Here is a 14,553-nt window from a genome sequence, read left to right as displayed (position 1 = left end):
TTTAGAAAACATATAAATGTTATTCAAACTGCACTAAATACAGCCCGAGAATGATTTTCCAAGTATTGTTTTTTCCCAGAGTAAATAAGGGAACTGCATCACACGTTTAGCATTGAAGGTAGACTTTGGAAGGCTCCTGCAGTGAAAGAAACATAATAATCTGTACCTTATATCACAGAATGTTTACACAGTTAATTTTATGCATTTTAAATCCATGAGAAAGACACACAAGATGACCAGATAGTGGTGAATCTAAGCAGGAGATTCAATGAAATCCTAATTGGTTCTCACATCACTAAGATTTCATGACCCACGCATTTCAAAGTATTTTATCAGCAAGACAAGAAACAGAAAACAAACAAAAAAAAAATCACTTTAGAAAAGCATGGCAGATCAGGCAGTGAAACATGAGATGTAATAATTGAAGCAGATAGGACTAAAAGTTAATGGATGGTACTGCCTTAACAGTGAGCGTAAAATTGTGGCATCTGCAAGAAGAAAAAGACTGGACAGTGACTGACGAAGGAAAAGAGCAGCGATAGATAAATGAATCAGCATGTTTTGATCCGCACAACTGAGTGCATCATAGCAGCATGGCAATAACAGAACAATGGCTCTGAAATGTTCTAAGTTTGTTTGGAGTGTAGTAGATGCAGGAAACCAAATCGGAAATTAATGGGTTTGAGAAAATAAAATCATTTTTAACAGGCATAATATCTGCATCAAAGAAAATCTGAAGTGGAATAACTACATTGGTCTTTAGAAGACCTGAAAACCATGTCTCATGCAAATGTTAAAAGAAAATATTTTGCTCAGAACCATCAATAGGTCACATAGTTGATGAACAGGTAGTTGTGGGCTTTCCACGGTCCCAAGGAGAAATTGTGGAATGGAGAGTGATTGCATATACATTCCTTCAGATGACCAGATAGTGCTGAATCTAAGCAGGAGATTCAATGAAATCCTAATTGGTTCTCACATCACTAAGATTTCATGATGCAGCTCATGCATTTATTAAGGTGGATATTAGTCTTCACTTAAGGTGACACTTGAGAGTGGGTGTGATTATTCGGATAGTTAATGCAGAGAAGACGGTTCAGCACAAAGTTTTAGCACAGAATAAATATCTATTCCAAACCTCTACCAAAGCAACTCCTGCGTAATTATTTGCTTTGCAGACTCTCTGGCTTTTCCAAATTTTATCTGTCCAGATTTTGAAGCCATTTTCTCATTTCACATTGTGTCTCTCATTTTTACCTGTTACATGACATCAACAAATCATCCCTTGCTAATATAATTTTGTCCCTGTCTCACGTGGAATTTAGACCACAGTATCAGGCTTTATTGATCTAGCTTGTAAAATGAATAACTGTTCTGTTTGCTGTATATTGACCACGATTTCATTTCTTCAGTTGAACACCGAAGTTCACTGCAGACTAATTCAGTAAGGAATTGAAATGTATTAATCAAAAAGTTTTCAAATTGTAGAACAGCATATAGATGGAAAACATCCTGACTTGACATGAAAACAAATATTTTACATTGAACATCAAGACTTCTGTTGGCTTTCTTAATCGAATTACTAATGGAATTTCCACTGGGCTCGCAAATTTAGACGATTTTGTTATTTCTTCTCGAGTTACTAATATTGCTTGCGATCAGGTTATGTATGTTTCACTCTTCAGTTAAACGCACTGTACACAGGGTATTGCTCGACTAACTATCCAACACAGATTCTAAAGCTATGGTGACGTGTGGCAATGGTTTACCAGCTGGCGGGTTTCAAGTTTAGTTAATGAACCGGGGCATAAAAGCTGGATTCTGCAATTGTGCTTGTGATGCCACTGTCAAATATTATACAAACAGATCTGTTTTACAAATGTCTATTAGGGAAGAAAATTGCCCGTTTTGTGATGTAATATAAAGACAAATCCAAACCAATAGCATTATCATGAACTCTTACATCCCCGTTGTAATTATGAATTGGAACATTTGAAAGAAGGTAGATAGACAGTGAGACTAAGAGAGCGAAAGAGGGTGGTGGCAGAGGTGGATAGATAGATAGATAGATAGATAGATAGATAGATAGATAGATAGATAGATAGATAGATAGATAGATAGATAGACAGACAGACAGACAGACAGACAGACAGACAGACAGATAGACAGATAGGCAGATAGACAGATAGACAGATAGACAGATAGACAGATAGATAGATAGATAGATAGATAGATAGATAGATAGATAGATAGATAGATAGATAGATAGATAGACAGACAGACAGACAGACAGACAGACAGATAGATAGACAGATAGACAGATAGACAGATAGATAGATAGATAGATAGATAGATAGATAGATAGATAGATAGATAGATAGATAAATAGATAGATAGATAGATAGATAGATAGATAGATAGATAGATAGATAGATAGATAGATAGATAGATAGATAGATAGATAGATAGATAGATAGATAGATAGATAGATAGATAGATAGATAGATAGATAGATAGATAGATAGATAGATAGATAGAGAACTAGACCAAATTCAAAAATGAAGGTAACTGAGAAGATCTCCTCATTGACACATTGAGGGGTCTGAAAGCGAATATGCAACAAAGGTATTTTCCCCCTATTACGGAAGACTCTAGGAGTAGGGGGAATAAAATTCCAGAGCAGGTAAAACCATAAAATGCCTAAAAAGATGAACACAAATAGGCTGCTTGGCCCTTCAAGGCTATTTTACCAATCAATAGTATTGTTTCTGCTTCAACATTCCTTATGTCGACGATCGTGTGTTTTCACCATAACCCTGATTCTCTTACTGATCAAGAATACATCTCGGCATTAGATAAACACATTGACTCTCCTCTCCTCCGACCACCACCTCTCCCCACAGCTCTTTGTGGAAATGAGATCCAAAGATTTCCAATTCTTTGAGAGAGGAGAGGTGGGAATGAACACAAATGAGGTGTCTGCTGGTGATTATATTTCCACATCGCAAATCAAAATTTGTCTTTGCAGAATGGCAATAGTGTTTTAGCACAGAAGGAGGCCTTTGGCTCATCGTCCCCGCACAGGAGTGTTAAATGAGCATCATACCCCGATGTCAATATCTTGTTTGCTTTTTTCTAAATTGCATTTGCAAATTCATTTTATTTGAATAATCATCAAATATCCAATCGTATGGTCCAGTTGAACTGTGTTGAACCGGCCTCCACCACTATTCCAGTCGATGCACTCCACATGCAAATCATTCAGTGGATGAAAACATCGATGCTTATTTTGGAAGACAAGAAAAAAAAAACAATTGAGTTCAAGTCCTTTTATGCTCTGTTTCCCATATGCCTGAACACTTTTCCTCTTCTCATCAGTCTAATGCTATCTCGATTGGATCTACCTCTAATAGATCCCGGCACCCACTGCTGCTGACTCATGAAATTCATGACTTAATTCTTTCTCAAGATAATGTGCATTATTTTGCCTCTGTTACCAGTCCCGCTTCTGACAAAAACATATAAGCTATTGTAAATGGCTCTGCAACTCTAAATCTTACTTTAATCACTGCCCTTTACAGCCTAACGTGCAAAGTTCCTTATCATATGAAGATCTCCATTTACTAACAGACAGATTGTTCAACAGATTTTCCATATCAGTTTTAATTCTGCCAATTGTTGTTCCATTTAGCAGAACCATATAGCATCTCCACCTTGTGAAATATACATGCAAATGACATCTCTGTTATCAGTAATGTTAAGGATGTGGGAATGTCTTTGTTATAAATTCAAGGAAATGTGAATGTCAATAACAGAGTCTTTGGCACCGAGAAACTCTTTGACCTCTTTCTAAGACTATTGTAGTTTATTCCATGTTCCTGTTCTTGGTATCATATGCTGTTAGGTTTGATCAACAAATTGGCAAATTGATGTTCCAATGCAACATTTATGTTATCATGCCACCATCCGTTTAGACGGTGAACTTAAGCCCCTGAGCATGCATTCAAAATTTTAAAAACAAAACCTGCATGTGACTTGTGAATGTAATTGGCTTAACATTCATCCATCTGGTTATCAATTGTTCAGCCCTTTGAAAAAAACTTGCACGTGATGAATCCTTATGATCAGTAGTTATATTTGTCCTAAGACACAATACTGTGTTCCTGACTTCAGAGTCTTCTTTACAGCAGGAACACACTCACTCTGAGGCAAATTAAAATTATCACTAATTTTCTTCTTTAATTGTCGAATGGCGTTTCCATTTGTCGTCAGACTAAGTTTGAAGTTACAATTTTAAATTATTGCCAAAGCGAATAATATAAAAGATCAGTGAAAGAACATACTTGCAGTCTATTTGTTCTAGCTTGTTCATTTGATATACATTCTTCACTCAATCCATCTCACGTCTTTCATTCTCTAAATTTTGTAATCATCGATTTGTTTTCAGGACCCAATTACTCATTAAGAGGAATTTATATGATTTATATGATTCACATAAAGCACTCACTGTCATATAATTCTGATCACTATTTGGATTACTCCTTGATCTCTCTACTATTACAGTTACACGTCTTCCCTCTGCCCTCACCAGTCTCTCTATTTCATGTTTGTTTTGTTAATGCTAGATCGTTATTCTAAGTGAGAAATATCATTCAATCAAGACTGGATATTAAAAATTCTCTCCCTTCAAAGTGGAGTATTAGTTTTCATAACCTTAGCATGTTGAGGTTCCACGTTATGTGGCTATACGAGAGATTATCTAAGGTTATTTTATTTTTCCGTGCCACCTTAGTTTGCAATTTGGAAAGAATATGTGAACAGGTTTGCTTTGATACAAAAATATATCATCAAATATGTACGGGTGTTGAATGCCCTTTTATAATCATGACTTGATTCTGTGGGTTTTCAATGTTTTCCTGTTTGTCGTTGCAGTCATATTCAGTATCAAATATTCACCACCGTAGTCAAATTCAAATGCTTTGATGGAGGGTAGAGTGAACATAAAACAAGGTCGAATTTGCTGCTGATGTTGGAAACCAGTTTTTCTTAATACATGAACAAAATATTTTGAATCAAGCATCAAATGAACAAATATTTCAGCTACTCTCTGAATTTAGTCGAATTGATGACAAAACGCACAAACAATTGAGGAGCTGCAACATGAAACCTATTTCATAGTCAAACTAAGGTATCCATATAAAATCCCACTCTAAGATCTGCATTCCAGCCTATTCAGAATATATCTGACATATTTGACCATAACAACATAAAGTTATCAGCAATAAAAAGTAATAAAGTGGTGGATTTCCTTTGTCCTTCCATCTCTGGAACCCTGGGATTTCTCATGTTGCTGAAAACCTGGATTCTCCTGCAGCATCCACTAATCAATGATGTATGTCTTACAATGACAGCAGTGATCAGCAGAATCAGAACAAATGGTGCTTCTTGGGTAAGAATATAATGAAGAAGCTCAGTAGTTGTTATACCTGAGGATAGAATAAAACCAAAGGGAAGAGCTTATACTTATTGGTGAATACATAATACCGTAAATATTCTTTAAATAATGGGCACAGTTTCGCTTAGCTTGGCTGCCACTATAGTTTTCTTTGTGAAATATTTGTTTTTCAGCTTCTGGCAACAAATAACAAAAAAAATATCAATGGTTACTGCAGCAGTGAACCAAACAGTTTCTAGCTGCATAAAGCAGGGCACCACATATTTTACATAAGGGGTTGCAGTCAATGATTGTAAACTGCTTTCAAAATATTTTCAGAACGTACATCTGTATCTAATCGAAAAGTATAACGAGCAAATTCACTCTTGCCATGTCCGCCTGGTAGTGTATAATGCATTTGCAACGTTTTCAGTTTCCCCGAGATGGAATCACATTTGGCACTATGTTAACAGTGGAGAACAGAGAAGTAATCTACGCAACAATTTGCATACAATGCCCCTGATTAACAATTGCAAAGCAACTTCTCAGGCATTCGAGGGTGGAAACCAAGATTAAATGCAGCTCTTTCTGGTCAGAGCACTTCCCTATCCTAATGTTACTGCACTAGTTGTGCAGCAAAAAGGACAAGTGCAAATGCACATGTATTGTCTGTCCCTTGGCTGTGCTTTTTTTCCTCTCATGATCAATGATAATCAAACTATTTTGTTATGGAACAAAACCTCTGTCTTGTTTCTGATCAACTTCAACACCAACAACAACAACAAGATAAACTATTTGAAGTACTCAGCGCAGTCCAGTTCCCTAGGATTTGTCGTCACACAATATCTGCAAATCACCTCGAGCAAACTACAGCCTTCAATTTTTAACAACTGAAGAATGTACTGAGAAAAACCACGGAAGCAAGGTAGTTATTAACAAGGTAGGCGTTTACAGTACATTGCTGCATGGCATTCACATCTCCTCAATATAAACCAAAAGAGAAAGTACATTTTAATGAGTTCTATCTCCAACATTACTGTTGCAGTTCTGGTAAAAAAAAAATCAATTAAACAACCTTATTTTTCTGGGAGATGCATCGCACGAATTCCAGTGTCAATGGAGTGTAGAAAAAAAAGGTACTCGTTTGGGCAAGTTTAGGAAATAGGATGTGGCTATAATCCCTACGATATTTTTTCAAAGTTATATTCGACGGAAAACATCCAATGGATGATGAACATCCAATAAATTACACTGTCAAAAGATAAATGAAATAATTTTATATTAACTACAGCAAGTGGCAGTCTTGAGCTCTCATTAGACGCAAATCTGTGTTTATTCTGCACAACAGATGTAGCCTCAGAAACTCTAAAGCAGATGCCAGTACATCAATAAGAAAGACATCAACAAAACTTATTCCACCCCAACAATGAGGAATGGCTTTGCACATAGCACTGCAGGCAGACAGCATCATTTCCAAATCTGAATACAGCAGATCATGTCATCTGGCCAAAAAGTGCACTTTCTGAAAGTGCATTTCCATAATTTGTCACATTTTAATGCAAATGTGAAACCAAATCAAATAGCATCTACAACAACCTTAGCTGGAGGACAATGGCCACAAAGATTTGGCAATAATAATTAAACGGTCCTTAACATTTGTAAAGTAGTAATTCAAGAACAATAACAATGAACAAAATAATAGATGAATTTTGTTGCCAATCTACCGGTGAATTTTACTTTGCATGTAAAAGCCTACGTTTTGCAAATGTTATTGAAGCAAACGTCAGGAATGAAAATATTGTAAAGGAGAGGGACCTGATAGAATGTCATCTATTAACCGGAGAGCTGTGCAGAGCGTTTAAGCATACATATGCACGTTGCAAGCGAGAGAAATGCTAAAGTGTTGATGTATCATTCAGAATAAACAGATGTCGATGCTATTAGTACATCAACTGAAATCAAAGCACCCAGTGACATCAAGATAGTGAAATTTCACCAAATAGATAACATACATGAATTGATTGAGTTAAATGTTTGAGATCAGTAAACTTGCGAAAAGTTAGTCATTCAAAAGAAAGCAAAACAATTAATTTGGACACTTACCAGGAACACCTATGACAGCAAGGGCATGATAGAATGCAGTTTCAATGTTAATAATTAAATGCTGTACTATCCAATGATCCATTTTTGTGCAGCCACCAATCCCTGACAGTGCCATAGATGCTGCTGCCGCTGACACAAATAGATGATATTTTGAACGGTGTCCTTTTATAAGAGAAAATGGAATCCTCCTGTGACACAGTCCTGCTCCGTGGAGAACGTCATTAATCCCAATACGGACACAAAGATTTAGTTGACACGTGACAATCTAAGACATCTATTGCCACAGTACATTTTGAAGTGTATCTGAAATGTCAATTTGAATATTCCTTGAGAGACACACTATGCTCCCATATTAAACACAGCCCAAAGCAGTCTAAGGTTCTCTACAGACTACTTCTACCTTGCAAAAGCAATTCTTTAGTGCATATGTTATTCATTGTGTTAAGATGCAGTTTTTCAATTCCGATGTAACGTATGATCCCAGGCACATTTGCTTCAGGTGAAGAAATTGCTTAAAATAAGTATATCATTTGTTACTTGTTGCTTTATCTGTGCGAGGAGAAAGTGAGGACAGCAGATGCTGGAGATCAGAGCTGAAAATATGTTGCTGGAAAAGCACAGCAGGTCAGGCAGCATCCAAGGAGCAGGAGAATCGACGTTTGGGGCATAAACCCTCCTTCAGGAATGAGGAAAGTGTGCCAAGCAGGCTAAGATAAAAGGTATGGATGAGGGACTTGGGAGAGGGGCGTTGGAAATGCGATAGGTGGAAGGTGGTTAAGGTGAGGGTGATAAGGTGAGGGTGATAGGCCGGAGTGGGGGTGGGGGTGGAGAGGTCAGGAAGAAGATTGCAGGTTAGGAAGATGGTGCTGAGTTTGAGGGTTGGGACTGAGACAAGGTGGGGGACGGGGAATTGAGGAAACTGGAGAATCTGAGTTCATCCCTTGTGGTTGGATGGTTCCTAGGTGGAAGATGAGGCACTTTTCCTCCAACCGTCGTGTTGCTATGGTCTGGAGATGGAGGAGTCCAAGGACCTACATGTCCTTGGTGGGGTGGGAGGGGGAGTTGAAGTGTTGAGCCACGGGGTGGTTGGGTTGGTTGGTCCGGGTGTACCAGAGGTGTTCTCTGAAACATTCCGCAAGTAGGCAGCCTGTCTCCCTAATATAGAGGAGGCCACATCGGGTGAAGTGGATGCAGTGAATGATGTGTGTGGAGGTGCAGGTGTATTAGTGGTGGATATGGAAGGATCCATTGGGACCTTGAAGGGAATTAAGGGGAGAGGTGTGGGCGCAAGTTTTGTATTTCTTGCGTTTGCAGGGGAAGGTGCTGGGAGTGGAGTATGGGTTGGTGGAAGATGTGGACCTGACGAGGGAATCACGGAGGGAGTGGTCTTTTCGGAACGCTGATAGGGAAGGGGAGGGAAATGTATCCCTGGTGGTGGGGTCCGTTTGGAGATGGCGGAAATGGTGATGGATGATACGATGTGTATGGAGGTTGGTGGAGTGGTCAGTGAGGACCAGTGAGGTTCTGTCCTGGTGGTGATTGGAGGGGCGGGGTTCAAGAGTGGAGGAGCGGGAAGTGGAGGAGATGCGGTGGAGACCATCGTTGACCACGACCAAGGAAAATTGCAGTCTTTGAAGACAGAGGCCATCTGGGTTGTTTGGTATTGGAACTGGTCCTTCTGGGAGCAGATGCGGCGGAGATGAAGGAATTGGGAATATGGGATGTCGTTTTACAGGGGCAGGGTGGGAGGATGTGTAGTCTAGGTAGCTGTGGTAGTCGGTCGGATTATAGTAAATGACCGACTCCTGCTTGGTACACCTTCGTCATTCCTGAAGAAGGGCTCATGCCCGAAACGTCGGTTCTCCTGCTCCTTGGATGCTGCCTGACCTGCTGCGCTTTTCCAGCAACACATTTTCAGCTCTTTATCTGTTGCCATATTTTTGGTCAGCTATTAATGCTGTTTCACATTAACTGTTCCAATGAACCTCAGAACAGTCAAGATTGAGAACACATAACCATAGAAATTGAAGCGCATTGAAATGGAAACAGAAATTGCTGGAGATACTCAGCATGTCTGTCAGCCTCTTCGTGGAGAAGGCTGAGTGAATATTTCGAAACCCACGACCCATTTTTGGTCAAAACATCAGTTCTGAAGAAGTGCCATTGAACACTGAACATTTATTCAGCTTTCCCTCCACAATTGCTGCCTGGCATGTTCTTTAGCAATTTCTGTTTCTTATTCAGATCTTCAGCATCTTCAGTTCTTTGCTTTACTATAAGCAATAGAAGGCCATGTCTGTCGATTTTTTTATGACGACATCTGTGAACATTCAGTCTTGCACGTAGTTCTCGTCTGTTTTCGAAAATAATATCAAAAAATTAAGGAGCCATTGGCTTGTTGTGTTTCCATCACTCATCTGATGAATATGGCCAAGCCAATGCTGGCATCATGGGTTTAAAAATAAGAGTACACATATGCTATTAGCATGCTGGAGGACCTCTGATTTTATTAACCTTTTTTGCTAGTAGATGGCATTGATTTGTCTGAGATGACTAAGATGGAAACTGTTCAGCTTTCGTTCCTGCTCTCTAAGTCTTAGCAATGTAAAGGCTAATGCTGATGATGGAGGTTGGTGTATATGTTGTGTTCTGTCGCAAATTGCAGTTGCTCTTTTCACCAAAAATCATTTAGAATAAAATGTTGCAAACAAAGATGCTGATTTGCAGTGTGTCTACTTATTTCACCATCAACTGACTATTAGCTGTCAATAGCTAAATGCTGATGTAGTGGACTTACAACCACGTGTGTCACTAGTTAGTACTAATATATAGGGGTATACCTCGATATAGACACTCCCATATGTTTATCTGATGCTCGTGATCAAAATATTCAATTCACATGGATGAAAGAGTCAGACAACTATCGGCTGAAGATGGCCTGCCTGAGTCAGCCACTCTCAGACAACAACTCACCAGAACGAAGGACCCGATACCCAGCATGAGCAAAACCAATGTAGTGTACAACATCCCATGCAAGGACTGCACAAAACACTATATAGGACAAACAGGAAGACAGCTAACGATCCACATCCATGAACACCAACTAGCCATGAAACGAGACGACTAGCTATCCTTAGTAGCCACACACGCAGATGACAAGCAACATGAATTCGACTGGGACAAAACTACTATTATAGGACAAGCCAAACAGAGAACGGCCAAGGAATTCCTAGAGGCATGGCATCATCCACAGATTCAATCAATAAGCACATCGACCTGGACCCAATATACCGACCACTGCAACGGACAGCTGGAACTGACAACCGGAAGCGGCAGATTCAAACCACTACAAATGCTGGAGGAAAGATCACAGAAGCGGTTCACAGGAGGCTCCCAAGCACTGAGAATGTCACCTCGACAGGGGACAAAACGTCTGCAACACAAATTCCCAGCTCGGTGAGCAGAACCACAACAACGAGTACCCGAGCTACAAATCTTCTCACAAACTTTAATCCTAATCTTCGCACATCAATGATGCTCTTTGCCAATTCGAAAAATATTGCAGTTGCAAAATTTGCTGTCAGCCATCAAATTTTGTGACATCAACAATCAGCAACCATGAGCCGTACCTGCTGTGAGTTTGGATATAAATAAGCAAAGGTTTGGTTGAACTAAATTTTCGTTGTCTGGGAATGGATGCCCGTCAAATACACATTGTGTTTGCTAGATTGAATAGAATGCAATCGGATGAGGTACTCAGAAGCAGATGAGCTGCAGGAAGGGAGGGAGCAAACCATACATTCAGTGGTAATTCAGATTAGCATCGCAAAGTAACAATTCCCAAAACACATACATAGTAACAGACACTGAAAACAAAATTGCAGCAAATCCCCCTACTGGTCAGGATTTATTCCACTCCTGGAACATATATTTGTAATATGCTTTTATTTCCTCACCATGGATCTTATTTTTTGGAATGTTAATTGTGCTTGCTAGACGAGTATTAATTTTGACATCTTGGTTTCTTTAAAGGGGGCGCATCTATCTGTCTTTCTTGAAGTAACTCGTTACTAAAAGTGAATTTGCTGCCACGGGTGATGCATTTTGTGCTTCCTTATATGGTTTTCACAGCGAATTGCAAGTCCTTTGAATGAAGTCGACAGGAAGATATTGCCCAAAGTCTTTCACAACGTGTTCTAAACAGAATAAATATTAGCAATTTACTGCAAATGTAGAAGATATTGGAGAAACCCATCAGGTTTGACAACACCTGTGGAGCGTGAAAGATGATTTTTAGAAGTTCTGAACTGATGAAGAATTATTCCAGACTTCTACATCTACTTCTTTCTCCATAGCTGCTGTCAGACCTGCTGATTTTCTCCAACATTCTCAGTTTTGTTTCAGAATGCCACTGGGAGAGTACTAGAACAAGAGCCCTGCATGGTACGCTCAGGTTTTATTGAATTTGAACTCATGTGGTTGACAATAGCCTGCATCACAAACCATGTATCCATCCATCTGTACTAAACCAACTCCAGTGGCAGTGGAAGTGTAGTTGAATACATTGACTGGTGGTCGAATAGTTGTGAAATAGGGAGGGTGAGTGTGAAGAGGGAGGGGAAGGGTTATGAAAATATGTGTATAATACATCATGGACACAGTGCATGTACTGGTCTATCCTCAGCTGAGGAGAAAAGAAGACATGTGAGAAGTATTAGTTTGGAAGGCGATGTTACTTTAAGAGATTGAGCAAACAGAGTAAACAGACAAAAAAGAAAGATGGAGTAGACAGCGTGTGAGCAAGTGCAGTTTAGATATTTTTGGAATTCCATGATTTGGAATGAGTATGAACTAATAACTACTCCATGGAGATGAAGTCAAAGATGCCTTGGAAGTGAAGAAACGATTGAAAGATGGATCATATTACCGTGAAAATTAGGGTGGAAATTGAAAGAAGATCAATACAAAATTCAACTTCTCTGTTCAGAAATGCCCCCAAATCGAAAAATGATCCTACCACCATTAACTGACGTCACAAACTAAATTTCATCTGCACTTACAACGTTATAACAATCATATGCATTCAAAACTCATTATTGTGCGAATGACACCTAAAATGTAACTTTGTGAAAGTAACATTATTATCCTGGAGCTGGAAACGTGCAATTAGGTGAGATTACTGAATGATATTAGGAGAACAAGTGCTCCTTAACAAGAGAGATGATGTGTAGAATTTAGCAATTAGTCTGAAACTACAAGAACTGTGTAAACAATGTGCAAAACTTAAATACGGGTAAATATATTGCAATGAATCTGCTGCAATGAAGTGGAAAAATGATTTATTCGAAAAGACAGTTGATGAAAAATCGCAGACAGTTGATTATTTCTTAAAGAGGTCTGATTCAACGAAAAGATATACTGCAGTGAGGACGAAATATTTCTGGAAGACCTTAAACTAGAACATAGTTAACCAGGGAAGACACAGTATGAAATATCAAGGTGAAGGACAATATGGGAATGACCGGTTGCAACATAAAAGGTTTGGAAAGGCTCAAAGGCCTAATAATAAGGCCACCAGTAAAAAAAGAACATAACCGCCATTATGTCCTTCTGCTATTTCAATTTGCTTCAGTAATCCAACATTTGCATTTGAGTTAACTTTGCAACAATTTGCATACTTTTTCAATGGTTTTATCCTTACAAGTTTGACATAACCTGCAAATTTTTGTCATCAATGATTTAGTATTAACACAGTTTTACGTTCTGAATGAGTTTTGTCTTCAAGATAGGGATGGGAATTTAATTCTCTCCAAGTATTCAAACATAACAAATGCAAAACCAAACAAATAAGTCAGGAGGGTATTTGCTCCTGAATTAACGGGAAGTTCGTTAAATTACTTGAGAATTGAGACATGGCAGCCACGTTATCAATCTTCGAGCCCTACTTGGAAATGTATCTCTTTTGTTTTAATGAAGAGATAAAAAATATTTTAAATAATCCTCTCATCTTTGAAAATGATAAAAAGCAACACCTAATGAAGATGATGAGTCCACAGATAACTAACAAACAGGAAGCCGTCACTGTCTGATATCAATGAATGTCAATCACACTTAAGAGTCAATTGAACATGTTCACTAATTTGAAATACTCCAGCCTTCTTTTGGCCGTTCAATTAATATTGTGTATCGTGGTTTTGAATGAGTTAATAAGCAGCAGCTTTCAGCGACCAAGGTCTGTAAGACATCTGATGTTACACTGCATTTATCAGAAGTGGAATGTTCTCGAAGAGAGACAGGAGACCGTGTGTTGACTGATACTGTAAAATGAAGTGGAAAACAGGAGGTGAATCATGCCAATGAAGTCACTGCTGTGATTCAATAAATATATCTTAGAATGTAAACAAAGTTTCCTGAAGTAGTGCACGATCTTGTATCTTGATGACACATGGATTAAAATCTCAAATTATGCTTCTTCAACTTCCGCTACTAATCATACTTCACTTATCATCTTCCTGGCATTTCTTTTTCATACTGAGTTCAGGCTTCTTGAGGCATAAACTACTTAATTTTATTCAACCATTTTTCCTTGACCATATTTCCTACAAACCATCTTTTCCAGTTCACCCCAACTAACTCTTCCCTTATTCGAGAGTAATTACCCTGATGTAAGTTTAGCACAACTATTTATGATTTATGTTTCTCACTCTCAAAATGAATTGCATATTCTTCCATGTTATGACCGCTGATTCTAGGGCACATTTTATTCCGAGATCATTTATTTGACCTGCCTCCTTACACTGACCAGACCTAAAATAGTCTGATCCCTGATTAAAACCACAACATATTTGAATAAACTGTCTTGAATGCAATTTATGCAATCTTCTTCATTGCTTCTGCTAATTTGACTTATCTAATCGCTATGAGGAATAACGTCATCTGTGTTAATGTACTACCACTATTACTTGCCATTATTATCTTCTAATTTACTCTCTGTCCTAACATAAAATAAATGTAAC

This window comes from Chiloscyllium plagiosum, unplaced genomic scaffold (genome assembly GCF_037043375.1).
Source record: "Chiloscyllium plagiosum isolate Xiang-an unplaced genomic scaffold, Cpla_swu_hap1 HiC_scaffold_35, whole genome shotgun sequence".
Classification (NCBI taxonomy): domain Eukaryota; kingdom Metazoa; phylum Chordata; class Chondrichthyes; order Orectolobiformes; family Hemiscylliidae; genus Chiloscyllium; species Chiloscyllium plagiosum.
Note: the sequence above shows the minus strand (reverse complement) of the source record.